This window comes from Plectropomus leopardus, chromosome 5 (assembly GCF_026936395.1).
Source record: "Plectropomus leopardus strain MGB_pleo_1.0 chromosome 5, ASM2693639v1, whole genome shotgun sequence".
Classification (NCBI taxonomy): Eukaryota; Metazoa; Chordata; class Actinopteri; order Perciformes; family Serranidae; genus Plectropomus; species Plectropomus leopardus.
In genome coordinates, this window is record NC_142180.1 from 36,151,573 (window position 1) to 36,171,121 (window position 19,549).

Genomic DNA, 19,549 nt, shown 5'->3' on the forward strand with positions numbered 1-19,549 from the left:
CAAAGATGGTCAAGTTCCCTCCTTGCCATCTTCCTATGTTTGTAATGTTACTTTCAGAAAACATATCATCTACATTGCGATATTTAGTGGAAATTTCCAACAATACAGCCATTAGCAAGTAATATTAGCCTAGCTTGTTTTTAGCGATGGTCATTTACCTCAGCTGAAACTCTGAGCTTCCCGGCGATCTCACTCCGGCCTGCTGACACTGTATTAAGTTTTTTTTGAGGTGAAAAAGGTAGGTTTCTTATCAAACTTTAACTTCATGAATCAGCTGGCCGAGCGACAGGAATAAATAGTAACAAAGCGTCTGATGAAAATTCAGCTCATTCACCTGCAGCCAGTAAGGACTGCTCTTTTGTCTGCTTTAAATCCAATATGTTGCCATATTGGTGCAGTTTTAGTCTTTTTAAAAGACTATATCTGCCATCTTCTCATCACCCCAAAAAGTGCACAAACACAGCACAGACGCTCTCCCTCCTCTGCTGAAATTTGATCTAGCTCAGCTTGCCTACAGCGGCTGCCATGACTCGGCTGTAAATTCTGACCTGTGTGACACTAGTTGCTCCGTTAGTAAGTTCAGAAACATGATATTATCTTAATTGCGCTGTCATATTTATTATAACTGATGCAATTTGAATTAGATGTAGCGCTGTGGACTTAGGCTACTTTTAAAATTGCCAGAACAAATACATCAGACCGGACTGACAAAACTGGACATAGACCCAACTCTGCTAATCACCGTTGCTTGTTTGGACCTCCTAAAAACACAAACACAGTCAATCAAATGCAGCTTTAACTCTCTGATAGCGGCAAAAGGCTCCTTGCTTCCCGAAGACTTCAAACTCGGCAGACACAAGAGCGCTCTCCTCTGCGCTTCATTATGTCAACCTCGCCTGGCGTGCTCATATTTCTGAGCCCCGTCACAAAGCAGACGCCACCTAATTGTTATCAGGTCTGTGTTGAGACGGTCTGAGCGGAGAGACGCTGATAAAAACTCCCTCGCAGCTGATGAGACTTCTCACAAATAGCTGCAGAAGCCGACACGTTGTGGATGTCTGGGTACGGTGGAAGGTGTGGAGGCATCGGCGGTGCAACTTGCTGTGCTCAATGACCACACTTGGAACAATATGACTAATTGGCCTAGTTTCCTTTTTAATTAATCATGCCTCTCTGACAGCTACCTGTGCCACACATCATCATTAGTCAGGAGGAGTCCCAGCTACATATGATAAGAGAGGAGGATACACCTCATCAACTCATTTACCTCCATTTAGTTTTTACTGCAACAAAACAATCAAACCAGCGTCTTTGCGTGTTTTACAGAACCGCCTCAAGATAGGGCCGGTTATAGAGCCGCAACGAATAAGTCAGCTGATCCATCAAAAAATAACTTGCAACTATTTTGATAATCTAGTCCTTTTTTCTTTTCTTTTTCTTTTTTTTTTAGCAAAAAGCACATATTTACTTGTTTCATGCTTCTGAAATGTGGAGTTTTCTGCTTTTCTTTGTCATATGTGATAATAAACCAAATTGTTTTTGATTTTTGGACTTTTGGTTGGATAAAATACTAATTTGAAGTGGTCACCTTGGGCTCTAGGAAATTACACAGGGCCTATTTCAATATAGTCTGACATTTTATTGACAAAATAATTAGTTGTTTAATCAAGAAAATAATGGGCAGATATATCAATAATGTCAGTGTGATATAACTGTGTCAGATGCAAACAAATTTTGCAATATACCCTTTATGACATTGCAAATACACCTTCTTATCTCTGTATTTGACCATTATCTCAACCTATTTTGGCTTGTAGCCCACACTACAGTCTAGCGATTAGTTGGGCAATTTGACGAATACATCAGCTATCTGCTGTTGGCTGAGGACATCATCGATTGTTGGGTTTCTGGGCATTTCTTGTCATTTTTTGTCATTTTGTTTTGCTAATTTCAAGTGAGAGCTGCTGAAAAACAGCATGTAGGTTCAGCATATCGTCACATCTAATTTGGTGAATTAAAGGTTTCGACCAAACCAGACTTGGTGATTGTTGGAACAACAGAAGGATGGACCCAAATGGTTTTGGTGTTTTTGGTTCTGTCAAGTTTGACATGCCCCTCTGTCAAAGGCTAATGTTACCTTTATGACTGTCTGCCTTGTTGTGTTTCCTGCCCTGTCAGGCTTTATGGCAGCACTGTACGGCCAACACCTTCAAAGTGATCCATCCATTGATTGGTTAAATTGCTCTTGTCTGACCAAATTCTCATTGATTTGAAAATTGTTGGTGTTACTTTCATCATCAGTGTGTCCATCGGATCCTTTTAATCCCCATCTGAAAATGCCACGTGTTCCTAAAAAAACGCCCCGCTCAGAGCGGACCTACACTGGCCTTTATTTTTCCCCATCTGGGAATTGAATGGTTAAAGAGTAGAACTCAGCTGACGAAGATTTTCTTTGGTTGACCAGACCTAGTTTCCAGATCTGACCAGATACTTTGAAGTGTAATGTCCTATGACAGGCAAAATAAAGAGCAAAGCTTTGACAACAAGACTGTAGTTGTAACAAACTGAAGTTTTTCTTTAAAAAAGGATTCAACCCAAATCACAGGACCTAACTGACTTATCTCTCCCTGCGTCACTATATTAAGTAATTTCAGTTATTTGGACAACCATCTGTGCTCCTCCCTTCAGCTTCATTCAGCACCGAAGGACGGATTTAATTAAAGTGTACCACACTGTCCACAGAAAGCTCCACACACACGCACATGTGTCACAACAAAAGTCATTGTTCCAGCCGCTCACTGAGAACCGACGCTGCCTCTCAGGACTCAGGAAGCCTGCAGATGATTGACAGCTCCATCTTTATAGGGGCCATCCAACAAAAAGGCAGAAAGCGTGAGGCCATCCCCGCCCACTGAGCTGAATGAGTTTGGACGCCAACGGTTAAAAGAGAAGAAAAAAACCATCAGAGGAAAAAAAACTACGCATCTCAGACACACAGATTTATGTTGAGAAATACTGATCCAAGACTACGTCTAATTGGACTCATTGTTTATCACAGTCGGTTCAGCGTTTACCTTCCATGCAGGCATTTTAACAACCGCCCATATGTTGTTTAATGCAACGTATTTGGTCTTATCTTACTCATAAAGGGGTAATTACCACTTTCATAAGGCAATAAACACCTTGTTACTTTCAGGATATTGTATCCAGACGTCATATAAGCAGGATGTTGAAGGTACAAATAAACACAGTGGAATACTAGAGGTGAGATACACTACATGCATGTAGAAAAAGGGTGAATGGATATCATCTAAAGCAGTGATACTCAACTTACGACCCCTGAGCCAAATCTGGTCCCCCAACCGTTCACTAATTCACAATAAAAATAAAGTTATTCACACTGGGAATTGCTTTTGTACTTTTAGTATACAAAAGGTGCCACAGTGCACAAAACAGCATAGAAGTAAGTCTTGTATATCAATAAAGTGCCAGTAGAGGATGCCCTGCACCCTCTGACAGAGGTCAGAGCTAAGCCTCTTCTGTCCTAAAATCCTAGAAATGTTGTAAAATCCTACAAACATTCTGAAATCCTACGAGCATCCAAGAATCCTGGAAACATCCTAAAATCCTACAAATGTCCTAAAATCCTAGGAAAGGTCCTGGAATCCTATGACGCCAAAAAATCGTAGAAATTTCCTAAAATCCAAGAAACACCCAAAAATCCTGGAAATGTCCTGAAATCAAAGAAACATCCTAAAATCCCAAAAATGTCCTGAAATCCAAGAAACATCCTTAAAACCTAGAAATGTCCAAAAATCCTAAAACATCAAATGTCCTTAAATCGGAGAAACATGCAACTGCCTCCTGGCTTCGTGTCATTTTGCCCCTAAACAAAGCAAGTCAAGTATTCGTGATCTAAACCATAAAAAAAAATTGTTCGGGTAACAGCCTGCCTGAACTCACACCAATAAATGTTCCACAGTCTGTGCTGACGTAGTCGAAAATGAAGAGAAATGTAGCAATGTAAGATTCTCTACAAGCTGTTAATATTTCATGAGTAGCCATTCTGACACTGTCACTATATATTTACCTCATTTGTTTAGCATGTGAGGAGAAGATGGGGATGGGGAGAAAAAGAGGGGAACAGAAGTGTAATAAATGGAAGAAGATAAAGGATAAAGGTGGAAAAGTGTCTCCAGAAAGACTTCAGCCCGTGCCGAGCTGGCTGACAGTGAATTTTTTGGAAGTCAGCATAGTACAAAGAACATTTGAAATGGCCCATTTAACAGCACTGTACTCCACTCCCAGCCGATGCCACCATTTGCATACTTCATATCAGATGAAGATGGATGGTGAAAATCAATGTCACTGAGATGAGCGTTTTATCAAGGTTACGCTATCCTCCAAACTCCTAAAACCTCTTTATCTCGTCTCTGTTGTCGGAATATTAACTTATCAACACAATCTCTTTACAGCAGAGGCAGGAGCAATGTGAATTTATCAGCAGGGAGAGCAATGACAGGGCGGCCAGCTGGCTGTTAGAACGGCAACTAATGATTACTCTGACTATCAATTAATCTCCCAATTATTATTTTTTGATTGATTCGTCATCATTTAGTGGATAAAATGTCAGTAAATGGTAAAAAAAAAAAAAAAAGTGCCGATACAATGGAGATGCTTTGGATTTCTTATCTTGTCCGACTGAAAACACAAACAATTTAAAATTATTCAAAAAATAAAAAAGTCCTCCCTTGATAATCTGGAAGCAGTGAGTATATTTTCATGTGTTCATTGCTTTGCAGGCTTTTTTCATGCACTGTTTGAATGTATACCTATTTAAAGTAATGCACCATAAATTGTATATAACACACTTAATCACAAACTTCTAATTAGTGTATTTGAGTATTTAGCAGCATGGAGCCTGTTAATCTGTGTAATGAGGCAGGCTGAGGTGTGTTTGGTCACACAGCACAGGACTTTTCCCCAGGTGACCTGTGTTGGTGTCCAGTGTGAAAACAAGTGAACTTCACCATGTTTCTTTTGCAAAATCTAACCTTAGTAACTAAATCATTCGAACTGCTGAATGAAGTTACATTGTCTTTTGTCCATCGATACATTAATCAATTGTTAAATTGTTCAATTTGCACTGTTGCACTACTGGGATTTGATCTGCTGTGCGCCTTTGAGACAAAAACAAATGGACCAATTCTCAAAGAATTGATTCCAGCAGCTGACAGCATTTTACTTGCAGTTGAGTTCTGCCGTGTCTTAAGGTCCGAATTACAAAAATTATTGAGCTAACGACATTACAGTGCAAACGCACCCATAAAGTTTTGCAGTTGAGGGCAGTAAGCGCTTTGTGTTGTATTTAATTTAATTGTTCATGTGGGAAAGTATACATTTTGCCTTTGCCCAAGAACAGAGCAGGCAGTGCCAGGTATTGTGTGGCATCTTTAGGCGTCAGACCCACTGTGATCCGTGATGTCTTTAAGTAAAACAAAAATGTTTAACCTGCACCTGTATCTGCAAATAATTTCAGTCTCAGTCAAATCAAAAAGTGATACTTTTGTTTGCCTTGCAGGGCAATGTACTTGTTTCTTATGCCGGGTTCGGACTACATAATCTGTTTCAATGTCACAAAGGTCACTGTGCCAGATTAGGGGAGATAATTGGCACCAATCCTTGTTATTAGGAGACACACGCACCACATGGTCCATGCTCACCATCTTTCAGGGCATGACATCATCAGGAAGGAGATGCTGGGAACCAGCTTCCAGGAGCAACAAGGTAGACAAAACTTTAGTTATGTGTATGATGCTGGCAAAGACAGAAAAAAGCGACTGCGACCTTTTCTTTATTTCACAGTTTCACGTGCAGGAACATCTTTAGCTTAATCTTTCACGCTATTCCTTTATTGCTTCGCCGCAGTTTAAGAGCGCCTATGGCTGCGACTCACTGACACAGTCGTTGGGGTTCACGACTAAAAACAAAAACATCACGTACAGATGTCGCTTTATACCATTAACACCTCCACAAGGGTTGAGTCTGTTTGATTTTTCTCATTTTAATTATACTTATATTTTCTTAGGGCTGTCAAAATAATGCGTTAATTTCAATTAAATAATCACTGAAAAAACAACGTGTTCAATAAATTAATGCTAATTAATCATGTTCGGTGGTGCCCTTTGACCCGGTGTGTTATTGAAGGACACAGTGGCTTTGTGTTTTTCGTAACATCCAAGTACTTCAAGCCTGAAATATCACCTCAAGAGAAGCATTAAGAGCGGACCCGGAGGTACGAGCTCGCACGGCCTCTGACGCTAGCACTAGCAGCCGACTAAACGGTGGCTCACCACGTGCCGTGCGCGGTTGATGGCAGAAATAGACAATGAAAATGGTGCTTTGATAGTTATATTGACTCTATACCACCTTTTACTTCAATTTAAAAGTCTCTCTCTGTCACTGAGGAGAGGAAATACATCGATGTCAACCTTCTCTGCTTCCGCTTCAAAATAAAAGTCCTCTGACAACGTTCCTGTTGACAGAATCCCATCAGTTTGTGACACAAGGCATTTTATCGTAGAATATTCGCAGGATTGTGCTGTCGAAAACGCAGGAGCAGCACGACTTCATAAATAAATACTGGAATTTGTGCTTAGAAATATGGATTGAATTTTTTTTAAATACTTTCACCGCAAAACTTGATGTATGCGATTAATTTAGATGAATTAATCACAGAGCATATAATTAATTAGATTTTTTTTTTTTAATCACCTACATTTTTTATACTAATGTCGGTTCCCAATCATTTTATCATTTTTTTACTCTCATTTTAAACAGTATTTATTATTCTCCCTCTCGGATGAAGCCATGACCCCTGTAGAGAAGAACAAATGGGTCCATTTCACCCTCTCCTAATAATCCTGGCTCAAACACGGCTCTCATCCCAACCTCTCCAGCTCTGCTCTCCATGTTTAGTGAAACATCATTACGGCTCTCTGGCTGTCAGGCTACAGGATCCTTCCCTTTGTCTGCATGATTAGCTGCTGGTTCCTCATTATGGAGGTGAGGACTGAACTTCCATTTCAAGCCTTTGTGACTCCCACCTTTACTTCAGTCCACTAGTCATAAAAATGTCACGGCAGCTACAGAGCACACAGGCCGCGCCGAGATCTAACAGGAATCACACACTCGGGGCCAAATCCAGCAGGGGCAGATACGAGTACAGTTTGGAGGTCGCTAAGGCGTCTCTGCATGTGACTTTCCACATGCTCACCCTCTCCAGCCTCCTGACACCAGCCCGAAAGTGACTTCAACCAAGTGCACATCCTCTGTGGTGTAATGTTGCACCGCCGAGAGAAAATGACAGACCATTTATAAAACAGGAAGCGGAGCTAACTACAGTAAGCATAAGCTATTTCTGGAGGAGGATGTCTGCGAATAACAAAGAGCTGTCAAACTCTAACAGGTCCACGGTGAAGTAAAATCACTTAAAAAATAAATAAAAGGCTTCATCAATGCAGAGAAACTCCACGTTTTTTTTTGTGACGCCACCCGCTGTGACCCCCGCTGATGCTGCAGACGATCACACTCCACGCTTTAAGCTCCCCACCATGTCGCTGGTGTCGGCGCTGGGAAGGCGTCCAAAACCACAATACATTTGTGCTATGGAACATTTGTTTCCTTTCGGGAGGGGGGCGCCGGGGCCCCAACATGCTCCTACATTTTTCTGTCCTGCCACATTGCATGACAGTTTATTTTGGGAAGCGCAGGTTGGCACCTGAGACACAAAGCTGACAAAGCACTCGGTGTCACTTCAATGAGGCCAGTTGGTGGCGTGACAGTGCCTCTGGCCATGCAACGCTACAAGATGGACAACACTGCGTCCAATCTCTTGGCAAAGTCGGAAAAGAGGCATCAGCTGTTTGCACAATTTCATCTTCCCAGATAAATAAAGCAACATGCAATGTGTAAATGTGAGCCCGCCGCAGGAGGGGATCCACCTCAGATTACTGGACGTTAATAAAATCTGAACCGCTGTGATGGAGCGGTCGCCAGTTCAGGGTGTTTCCCTGGCGTCCGCCCAATGCATGCTGGGAAGAGATCCAGCACATCGAGCTCCCGTAATAAGAACAACTGGGTAAGACAATAGCTGCATGAATGAAAATCTGAGAGCCAAACAGCAACGTAGAATTTGTGATTATCACATTTTTCTTACAAACAGAAAAAGCGGGATGAATATCAAACAATGCTTTTTCAAAATGTGATTTGGAACAAACATAAATTCAAACAAACTCATTTTTTATTCAAATTAATTTAACTCTTAGGGACTGTGTGGCATTTTACAAGCTTTTCATTCTTCATTTTTTTGGGATATTTTGGCTGTGTTTATGCATTTGACATACATTTTGGCTAGATTGTGTATTTTTGTTTAATCTTTGAATTTCCAGCTCAGCTTCTACAATAAATTTAAAATGCACAGTGGAAACAAAATTGCTACATTCAGACTGTCAACTGCAAAAAAATGCATTGTATTATTTCGGGGTGTCATTCTGGGCTTTTGACTTGGAATTTTACTTTTTTTTTATACTATTTTCCACCTGCTGACGTCATTTTTACCATATTTGGCATATGGAGAAAAAACATGCTACTTCCACTGAGTGTACTGTCACAAACTCAGCAAACAGCTTCACGTTTTTTCACCTTTTTTCCTCTGTGGTGTTGGAGATAAAATGCATCCTCACATTATGTGGTCTAGTGTTTTAATGATCTTTTTTTTTCTATTTTTGCCTTTTATGAACACCACCTGTCGCATTCATCCTACTATAAAATGAAGAAAACTCGGTGCGTCTGTCTGTCTGTGGATGGATTACCAAATCAATCTGGAACTGAACATGGGCACTGAGAACTGCCATAGGTAGAAACTGACAAAGCCCTTTGTGTTATTGTGCTCATTTTGTATAAAAATACTTCAGAAATCACACTGACTTCTTCTGCTCGCGGAGTCAATGAGTGAAAACATGGACAGCGCCACTCTGCCACTGTAACCCACAGTGTGTGGTTAAAAGTGGAATTGCAGCTTAAATAACAGAAATGAAGCGCTATTTTAAGCTTTTTATGCTTTTAATGCTTTATAAGACTTTGTCAAGAGAATTTTTAACCAAATTTAAAATGATTTTTTGGCCTTTTTTTCATTAAAACATTGCGGGTAGGTGTAAAGGTTAATATACATTTTGCGAACAAGCCAGCATTAGGTGGGTGAAAGTTTTTAAAGTTTTTTAAAATTAGGAATGTGTCAAGCTGAAGAGCTTGACTTATTTTGACAAAAACAAATTAAAAGATGGATAAATTACATAGACAAGACCTCACAAATTCTATGAAATGACTTTTAAGCCCTAATTTAACTGAATTAACAAGATTTATAGGCAGCCTGTTTAAGATTGAATATTTATTTTTTTCACATTTGGACAGTAATTTAATTTTGAATAAAGTCACAGGCCTGTCAGATCAATATCACATCAGGTGAATTAATATCGAAACTATCTATCCAGGGATCAGGATATGGAGCACGTTATCAGCTTTTTTTTTATTTAATGAATTTTTATTACATCAGTGCAAAGTTTTAAATCAGGAGATTGTTTTTTTTTTATTGTGGGGAACCAATCTGAGTTAGTTACAATTATCAAAGTCATAATTATAATAAGAAGATGAATGTAACACTGATTTTTAACATAATCAGTTGATGTAGTTTAAACTGCATATTTACAGCTAGGATACAGACAGTGTTCACTTTAAGGCGTGTTTCCTAATAATCTTCCCTCTGAGTGTGTTTTTAACGCAGCCGGTCAAATGACAAAGAGATGATGAGCAGCGGTGGAATTGCGGGCTGCATTAGCTCAGCCAATTATGAGCCCTTGTGGGAAGCTTAATGTTGCTCTGTGAGGAGGACTGCTGCTGCAGCCGAGAGAGAGTCAGCGGATCTGTGGACGCCACTCACCGAAATCAAAAGAATATTTACGACAAACAGCGCCGATTTCATCACTGTGCATCTAGTATGAAACATATAGTCCTTTTAGAAAACACTCATGTTGTCTTACAGCACGACCTTGGAGTTCAGTTTCCCAGTCGTGGGTATTTTAAAATGCTGCTTTCCAGAAAATGAAGTGTTGTATAAATACACCACCTGACACACACTCAGTGAACGCATATCCTGTTTCTCTTAATGCAGTGGAGACTGAGTGCAGATAAGATTACTGGCTGAAATGAGTGTTTCAAAAACACACACGCACAAAAACCTGCAGGCATACACTCGTACACACACACACACACACACACACACACACACACACACACACACACACACACACACACACACACACACTTGTACTGTAAAGTGACAGAGCAACTGCTTTGCTGTGTTAAATATCAGATGCAAATGAAAAGAGAAAATCTATCATGACTCTAATGTGGCCTGATAGGAGGGGGCGCACTCTCCTCTGAGGAGCCGCGCGGTGTGAGGAGGGTGATGTATGGAGGAGCTGGATGAGAGGTGAAAAGCGTAGCGAGACGGACGAAGGGAGGGGTGGATTGCTGGGAGGGAAGGGGGGGCACGCAGTCCTGCCAGACTCCTGAGAGCCCAGGGCAAAAGTGGAATAAATGTTGATTAGTGTTGATTTTGTCCAACGAGCACCCGGCAACTGACAGTGGGACTAAGCTGCAGCGAAAGGGAACCATTAATCTTGGTCTGGTTTAAGTAGTGTATATTAATTTGTGTCATTTCCACTACGTGGAGAGAGGCCTCTCTCTCGCTCTCTCTTCTCTTTCTCCCTCCCTCCAGTGTTTGAAAGCTGTGGCAGCCAAGCCTCTTTCATAGTGAACATACAGTGAGAGCCTGGAGGTGGCGTCTGCAAGTAGCAGCGGGGGAAAGTGGAGGAAATGAGATTCCAAACACTACATTATGGAAAATGAACTCCTGGGGGGTTGGTATGGCAACCACATCCAAATGTGCCATTGCATGTTCAATTTAACGTGCATAACAAATTTGCAGACTTGATTAAATTCGTAACATATTAAGAAAGGCCTGTAAAAAAAAATAAAAAAAGGCAGACCAAACCTGCAGGGACTGAGATTGCAAAGAGACCCTCCAACAAGGTAAATGGCAGAACGGTGATATTTAAGCAAGGAGTCGACATTCAGGTAAAAGATTGAGGCCGGCGCTCTTTTACGAGTCGACTTGGATGTTGCCTTCGTTCTGTAATCTGCACACTGGCAGCGCTGCTCCCAGCTAAATGTAATTTTTCTAAACTGCATTCCAGTGGCCTTCAGCCAAGACGTAAAAAAACCCCAAAAAATCATTCATCAGTTCAGAAAATTCTGAAAATATAACCAGTTAAAATATAAAAACAACACAGTACTAAAGGCTGAGAGAAAAAAAAACAAAAAAACATCACTTTCCTCGTACATGTGATGTCAGTGTTAATTAACAAATGGCAGCACAGTAAGATTCCTATAATTAAGCTCCTTAATATGATTAACATGTATCAATTAGGCGACTGACAATTTGCATAATGTACAATGTAACCACATTGTTCTATACTGTAATGGTATTAACACACCATTTACAACGCTGTCACTCACTGATGATTCTGTGATTACGATTCGGCATCAAATACAGTAAAAAGTCACTAAATCAAAACGCGTCTCTCCTCCTCGGAGCAGACTCCAGGTCTTCCTCGCTCGCTCTCTCAGTGGATGATTAAGCAGAGAGATTGGGGAAACAGCTGTGGCGGCGAGCTTGGCAGTTTTTTTTTTTGTTTTTTTTCTCCCCCCCCCGAATGCTGCTGTATCAGCATCGAGGAGGAAGGATGAGACAAAAGCTGCACGTATCAGAGTCGTCGGGCGGGCGAGGGGAGGCACAGCCCCGTGACACGACGCTCGCTATCACAGCAGACATCTACATCGCCTCGTAATACAGACAAGCTAACATGCACTTTTACTACCTGCTGGTTTACACTCACAGTCAGCCAGCCCGCAAGTCCAAACACACACTCCTCAACATGGATGTTTGGTACACACACAGGGCCGAGGACATTATAGACATTATTATTATTATTACTATTATTGAGAATAAATAGCATTTTTGGATTCTCTAATAGTGTGTTGTCTTTTCCTGGTTTTAAAGGCTGTGTTACAATAAAATGATGTAATTTTCTGAACTTAACCGATTGTTCTGTTAGTTGTCTTTACCCACTTTGTCATTATTTCCACATAATTAATAATTATTTATCAATAATCTCATTGAATAATATTTTCTCAGCAACAAAAGTCAACCCTATAATATCATCGCACTATTGATATCAAGGTATTGGGTAAAAATGATCATGATAGTCCTATAGTGACATTAGTTCAAGATTCTAAATTAATTATTTCCATAATTTATCAAAAATCTCATTGTATAATATTTCCTCAGCGCCAAACGTCAACCCCACAATATCGTCACAATATCGATATTGAAGTATAATATGGTGATATTTGATTTCATTTCTACATCACTAAGCGCTATAGTAACATCAGTTTGAGGTGCTAAATTAATTCAAAATAAATACTTTTTCACCAAAACAAGGGATTAATGAAAGTAATAGTTAGTTGCTGCCCTTTTGAAGTTTTTATTTCCAATATTAGTTGAGTTGTTTATATTTTTAGATGAGTTTATAAATTGTTTGGTCTATAAATGTCAATTACAAATTCGAGAAGCCGACTGTTTTGTCTACAGCTGCAACAATTAGTCAGTTAATTGACGAGTCTTAGCGAATCATTTTATCATTTTTAAAGCAAAAACGAACCCAAAATCTGATGGTTTCGGGTTCTCAAATGTTAGAATTAGCTGCTTTTCTTAGGTCTTAAGATACAGTAAACTGAATATTATTGAATATATACATCTTTATCCATCAGGACCAAAATCTCACACAACAACAGCTCCTTCCCGGCTGCACTGGACCTCATCAACACGACCCGGGTCTCACCTCCACCCCACGAACACGGTCTGTGTGTGTCACACTAAGTCACATCTTGGTTTGTCACTGCACAGTCCACTTATGGCTAAACTTTTACTTTCCTGCACAAAACTGAACCGCTTTCTCATTCTGACACAGCTATATATGTTATAGTATTTTTAAGTATCTTGTAATGTTACTATTCTACATTCATGTTCTTGGCTCTTGCAGTGCTTTGCTTTTGTTATTATTTTATCTTCATATGTTCATTGTATGTTTAATGTATGCCGTGTAATCAATCTTATTCTGATTCTGACTCTTTTTGGAGATAAACAGATAAACAATATTTCTAAAACCAAACCAAACTAAATGTATAAATATCATAATTATATATTTTTTTTTTGACAATTAGTGTAATTTTTTAAGTTTTTTTTATCATATTCTTTTTTAACTTTCTCTTTTTTTTTTTTTGCTAATTTACTGGTATTTTTTTGTACTTTTTACTCATTTCTTACTAATTTTGGGGTCATTTCTTCATAAGCTGCTTATTGCCTATTACATGTTTTTCAAAGAAATCAAGCCCAGGGTTTATAACTGGCAGTTTATTCAATTACGAAAAAAATTTTTGGTTGGAGTGCTAATTTTGTCTGACTAACAGCAAAACCACAAAATATTCAGTTTACATTGATATAAAACAAAGAAAATCTGAAAGTCGTCAGTGGAGAAGCTGGAACCAGATGATATTTGGCATGTTTGTTTCATAAATCATTTAAATTATTAATTTGTTTTAACCAAAATTGTTGGCTAGGGATCCCAAAACGTCATGTAAGGTGCTTTTTCACATTATTTTCTAACTTTTTCTCACATGATAAAAATATACCTTTACAGGACTTTATAGGCATTAATCAATTAATGCACTAATTATATTATTATAGCACCAGATTGCACTACTTCTGAAGTCCTGATCACCATGAAGGCTGCTGGGATATTTACACAGTGACACACAGGGCCGAGCCGCGTTCAGACTCTGTAATACAAATAGGCAGATGCCAAGCATCTGAATGGACTGACAAGTCAATGTAGTGTCGGCTTCCATGCACCTTCCATAATCAGACCTCTGGCTCATTTCATCCTGTCAAACACTCCTCGGCTGCCCTCCGTAAAACACCCTATTTTCACCCTTCAAGAAATAACATTACATCACTCGGCTAGTCATTTTTATAAATGGAGGATCCCCTAGGCTTGAAACCTTACACTACACAAACACGGGCCACAAGAAAGCCGGCCTTTTGTCGAGGTTGAGAGGAAAAAAATTAAACAGCGAGTCGGAGCAGCACATTTACCGAGCAGCTCAGTCAAGGAGTGGTTTTGTTTGACACTGCCAGAGATTTATGATGCTGGTGAAGTGTTTACAGAGGTCAAGGCGGCTCATTTTCCAAATCAGTTTGTCAAGCATTTGCTTATCTAAAGAGGGCTTTTCATCAATCATAAAAACTGATGGAGAAGAGAAAACAGTCCACCTTCAAAATATCAGCATTTATACATAAATAGATTACACACAGAAGGTGAAAACTTGGTGAAAAGTCAGGTTACACTAGTTGATGTCCCGGGCTAAAGTTTAGGTTTCATGGGCCAATAACAGTTAAGTCAAATTATTTGATATATTTTTGGAAAGTCTCTGTGAAGCTCTGCAGCTCTAAAACACACAAAACCTGCTGCTCTTGGACACTTACAGTACAATTATTAATATGCTTTATACATCAGCGTTCATACACATTTTTACAGATACATTTCCACAACTTTGAGTTCAACTTTAAAGACCATACATTCTCTGAAACAACCATCAATACTCCTTATCAATTCTTTTTCCAATTTTTTGACAATTTCTTTAACTATAATTTTTTTAAGATTTTAAATGAAAAAAAATGACATTTTTTCTTAAAAAATGCAATGGAGCTTTTTTTTCTTAAAAAAAAATAAAGTTAGGAAGGCATGTATTCTTAAAAAATAAACTTTCTTCTTAAAAATTTTTGGCAATTTTAAAGAACAAAACTGTCTTTTTTCCTTTAAAATTTCTTGGAGATTTTTGAGATTTTTTTGGGGGGAAGGCATGCTTTCTTTAAAAAGAAAAAAGTGGCCTTGTTTTCAAAAAAAAAAAAAAAAAAAAAAAATTGGGGTAATTTTTTTAATCTTCAAAAGCATCAAAAATACCATTGATCACAGCAAGAAAATGTAAAAACAGAAATGATCATTAGATTTTCAATTATCAGATAGTCCTTGTTATTATACAGGTTTTTGAAACAAAATTCCATGACTTTTCCAAAACTTTCCAGGTATATTTTAGTTTTCCAAAACTTTTCCAAGCCTGGATATTGCTGTTTGCAAAGTCAATAACTTTTCCAGGTTCTTCATGACTGTACAAACGCTGTATTTTTTATGCTTCATCTCTTCTTAGGAATGTACTACACACACACACACACACACACACACACACAATCATGCAGTGCCTGAAAAATATTATTCCTTTGAAGTAAAAAAGACAACCCAAATATGCCTGGAATGAAATCGGGAAAAGACGAAGCCGATGTCTGTCCAAAAAAAAAAAGGAAAAAAAGAAAAAGAGGCGCTGGTTTAAATAAAGTGTTCCTTCCTCGTCCTTTCCTCTCGGCTGTTGCTGCACCATTGTGCTTGTTTAGACTGCACAATATTTCTGCTGGCCGTCCCTCACTTCAGCCCAGTAAAAATACACAGAGCAGGTCAGGAGTTCAGGCCCTAGATCAACACTGGCATTGTGTCCTGCAGGTGCTGTCAGACGCTCCGGGGACAGCCGGGGACGGAAAATATACACAAGCAAACAGCAGCTCTGTGGACACACACCGTCTCCGCACTCACACAGTGCTCGGGACAAAGAAGTTACAGCGGCTCCACTGCAGCTTTGGGAGAAACTAGAGCGGACGGCCTGCATGTGCTCCGAAATATTTAAATGTGGGAGAGCTCGGCTGACAGTTGGTTTAGGTTTCTTTACTCATATACTGAGATAATGACAATGACAACGAATTTTAAAAAATAATGACAACAAAAACAAACAACATTAGTGACTGTCATTTTCAGCCGACCTGAGGACCAAATGACTTCTTTCACTGAAGCAGCGCCAACTTCAAAACTACAAATACCACAACGCCACCAACTTCCCAGCATTAGAAAAGTAAAATATCCTCCGACCATCGCAACTTTAATTTCATCTCTATCAATCAAGACAACAGAAACAACCTAAACTGAAGTAAAAATTTAAACATCAATAACAAATCAGTCTTTAAATTCAATTTAACCCTTTGAAACCTGAGCAAATTGGCTTGAAAAAAACATTGAAAGAGGAAATGATCAAAAAAAGACAGAAATTAGTAAGAAGTATCAGAAAATTACTTCAAAATGAATATTTAAAAAATAATAATAATAAACAGAAAAGACACAGATAAAGTGCTTATTTAAAAGTTACAATAATTCTGTGAACTAATGTCAAATATATGAAAATTACAAATAGTTTTTCCCTTGACATTTTCCCTAGTTTTTTAAAAAAAAGTATTTATTTAAATCTACTAATTTCTTGCAATTTATAGAACATTTCTTATCGAGGCGCATGAAAGCAGCACTAGAAAAGGTGGTTTCAGGTTTGTTTTCTCAGTAAAATCAGTGTCTTTACTAAAATACTGAAATAAACAAAAAACAAAGCTGCTTCACTGATTCTTCCTTTGGTCAAAGCCTCAACATAGAAAAAACGTCACATGACTTATTTTACTGATGCTGCAACTTCAAAACAAAACCATGATGTCATCAACTCCCCAACATTAGAAAAGTTTTAAAAAATCACTGACTGTCACAACTGATTTAACCTCCAAGTGAAAATGACAAAACAATTTAAAAAATTAAACAGGTGACAAACTTTTTTTAACCCTTAATAAATATTTGAATTCAGTTTTAAAAGGAGACCTGAAGATGTTTCAGTTTTTTCCATAAGACATAATTTTCTTTACTGAAAACCGAAAATGAACAAAAACAGAGTAGCATCATTGATTCTTTTGCCTTCAGTCTTCACTCAACGCAGAAAGAAAATCCAACTTCAAAACACCACATATGATGATGCTATTAATAAATCCACTGATCGCCACGAATATGATTTAATTTCTACAAAACAAGGAAACTTAAACCTCTTAAACCGAAGTGAACATTAGAATGTGATGGATATTAAATAGATCAAATTTTTCAGCAATTAATAAATGTGAAAAGGTGACCGAAGTGGTTTCAGGTTTGTTTCCTCTGAGACATTTCATCACAAAAATACTGAAATGAACAAAATCAAAACTGCGTCGCTGTTTCTTTCAGCCGTCCGTCAAAACCTCAGTCCAGACAGAAACCCTCGAAGCCACATGACCTCTTTCACTAACACGATAACAACTTCAAAATTAAAAACCATCATCAACTTCACAGCACCACAAAAGTAAAACACCCACTGACATTCAAAGCTATAATTTAATTTCTATAAATCCAGAAAACCTAAACAACCTAAACTGGAGTGAAAATAGGTCACAGACATTTTTTAATAAATGTTTAAATTATGTTTCAAAAGGAGACCAAACCACTAGAGGGAGCAACAAGCTGCGACTTTTTCTCAACATTTCAAGTAAGTCCAGTCATATTTAACTGGCATGTTTAACCCTTTGAAACCCGAGCAAATTGGCCAGATTTCTTTCAGAAACATGGGAATAAGAAAAAGAGCAACTTCAGAAGAAATGACCCAGAAATCAGGAAGAAATTAGTAAAGTTCAAGAAAATTACTTGAAAATTTGCACAAAAACAGCATAAAAAAGAAAGAAAAACACACAAAAAATGTGAAAGTTAAAAACAAAACAAACAAAAAAAGGAAATGACCTGTGCTGCTTAAAAAGTCTAATAATACTATTAAAAATAAATATATAATTATGAACATTTTAATAGAGCTCTTTGGTAAAAAAAAAAAAAAAACTTTTTTTTTTTTTTACAAATATTTTTATAACTTTTCAAATTTCTTGCAATAAGTGGGACATTTTTTGCAAAGTTGCTGATTGCCTTTCAACGTTTTCAAAAATAAATCAAATTGGTGTGAAAGATAGCTGAATGCAGCACAGAAAAGTGATGTCTGTCCAGGTTTTAATGGGTTAAAGTAATACTGTCGAAATCTGGGCTGTTTCAGAAGTGAACTTCACAACAGAAGAGAAAAATATTATTCAAAGTATTAATTATTCATTTGTAAATGTTCTATATTTGTTGAGTGGATCTCATGAAGCAACAGTAAAACTGGTACGGTAACTTTTTCCCACATTGTGTGTGTAAAATGGCGTTTTTTTTGTTAGATTTGATGTGTTTTGTGTGTTTTAGCACTGCTGAGTGCTGAAACTGATAAAGTGGAAATAGTGTTTGATGCTCATAATCATTTTTATATCGTATCAACGCCACATTTGCCAACATAAAGTTATGGCAGATTTAGAGATAAAGTTTGAAGTTTAGTTTCAGTAAAATTGGAACAAAGCTAAGTGGATAAAATGATCGAGACAAGCAGCAGATCTCCTGTGTGGAGCTCCGTGAGCTGCACCTTGTATTTATAGGTTGCCAGCTGAAAGGGAGAAGAATGGGTGTGCAGGCAGGAAGAGGTCCAAGTTACTTTGTACTCTCAGCAGAGCCGAACTTTGGATGAACTCCGAGAAGCGCCAGGGAGTAAAACACTATGCATAACTGTGTCACTCCCCCCCCCCTCCAAAAAAAAAAAAAAAAACCTACCAAGACAACAAAAAAGAGGAGCGAGCCAGCAGGCTTCAAAAGGCCCCCTGCTCTCTCCTGAGGCAGTGGCCGATTCAAGATAAACTGCCGGGCTTTTTGGGGAGGGGGAGGGGGGGGCTGCGAGGTGAACTTCAATGAAAAAAACCTCAATGAAAACATCCATGAAAGCACCAGGCGAGGATGGCATCACACAGGAGGAAAAACGGCATAAACAGCGCCGGTCGCCGTCGCCACAGAGGTCAAGTATGAGCAAGTGCAACTTTGGAGACAATGAAAACAATATCTCCTTCATCCTCCATCCACTCCATCTGATTTCATGCACTAATGAGTGTGAAACACACAGAAAGCGCTGCCTCTCGTGGCAAACCGGCATACTGTGGCAACTCAATATCTCACCAAGTTTCTGAAGAGTCCTACAGCACATCAGGAGAAATAAAAGATGCGCTATCAGTCTGAAGTGAGCTCTATCTGTGCCAATTTCAGAAATGTCACGGGGAGAATGATTTGGAAACATGACTTACGCCTCCTACGTTACGTTATTTCTCTCCTAGCAATTATTCTGCTGACATGCTCTCTCACAACTGCTTTAATAGAGAGACACAATACAGAATAGAAAGAGACGTATTCACCAGACTTGACAGTTAACTCACAAGGGGAGACATCAACGTGCTTGTGACAATTTTTTTTTTTTTTTTTGCTCAATACTCTCTATTATTCCACAATAGCATCAAAAAAAGCCCTTATTC

At 38.6% G+C, this 19,549-nt stretch overlaps 1 protein-coding gene across 4 annotated transcripts in view; it reads right to left on the reverse strand.

The window, feature by feature from the left end:
- Positions 1–19,549, reverse strand: part of LOC121941021 (pre-B-cell leukemia transcription factor 1-like) — a 195,548-nt gene that overhangs the window by 97,034 nt on the left and 78,965 nt on the right. The window lies entirely within an intron of this gene.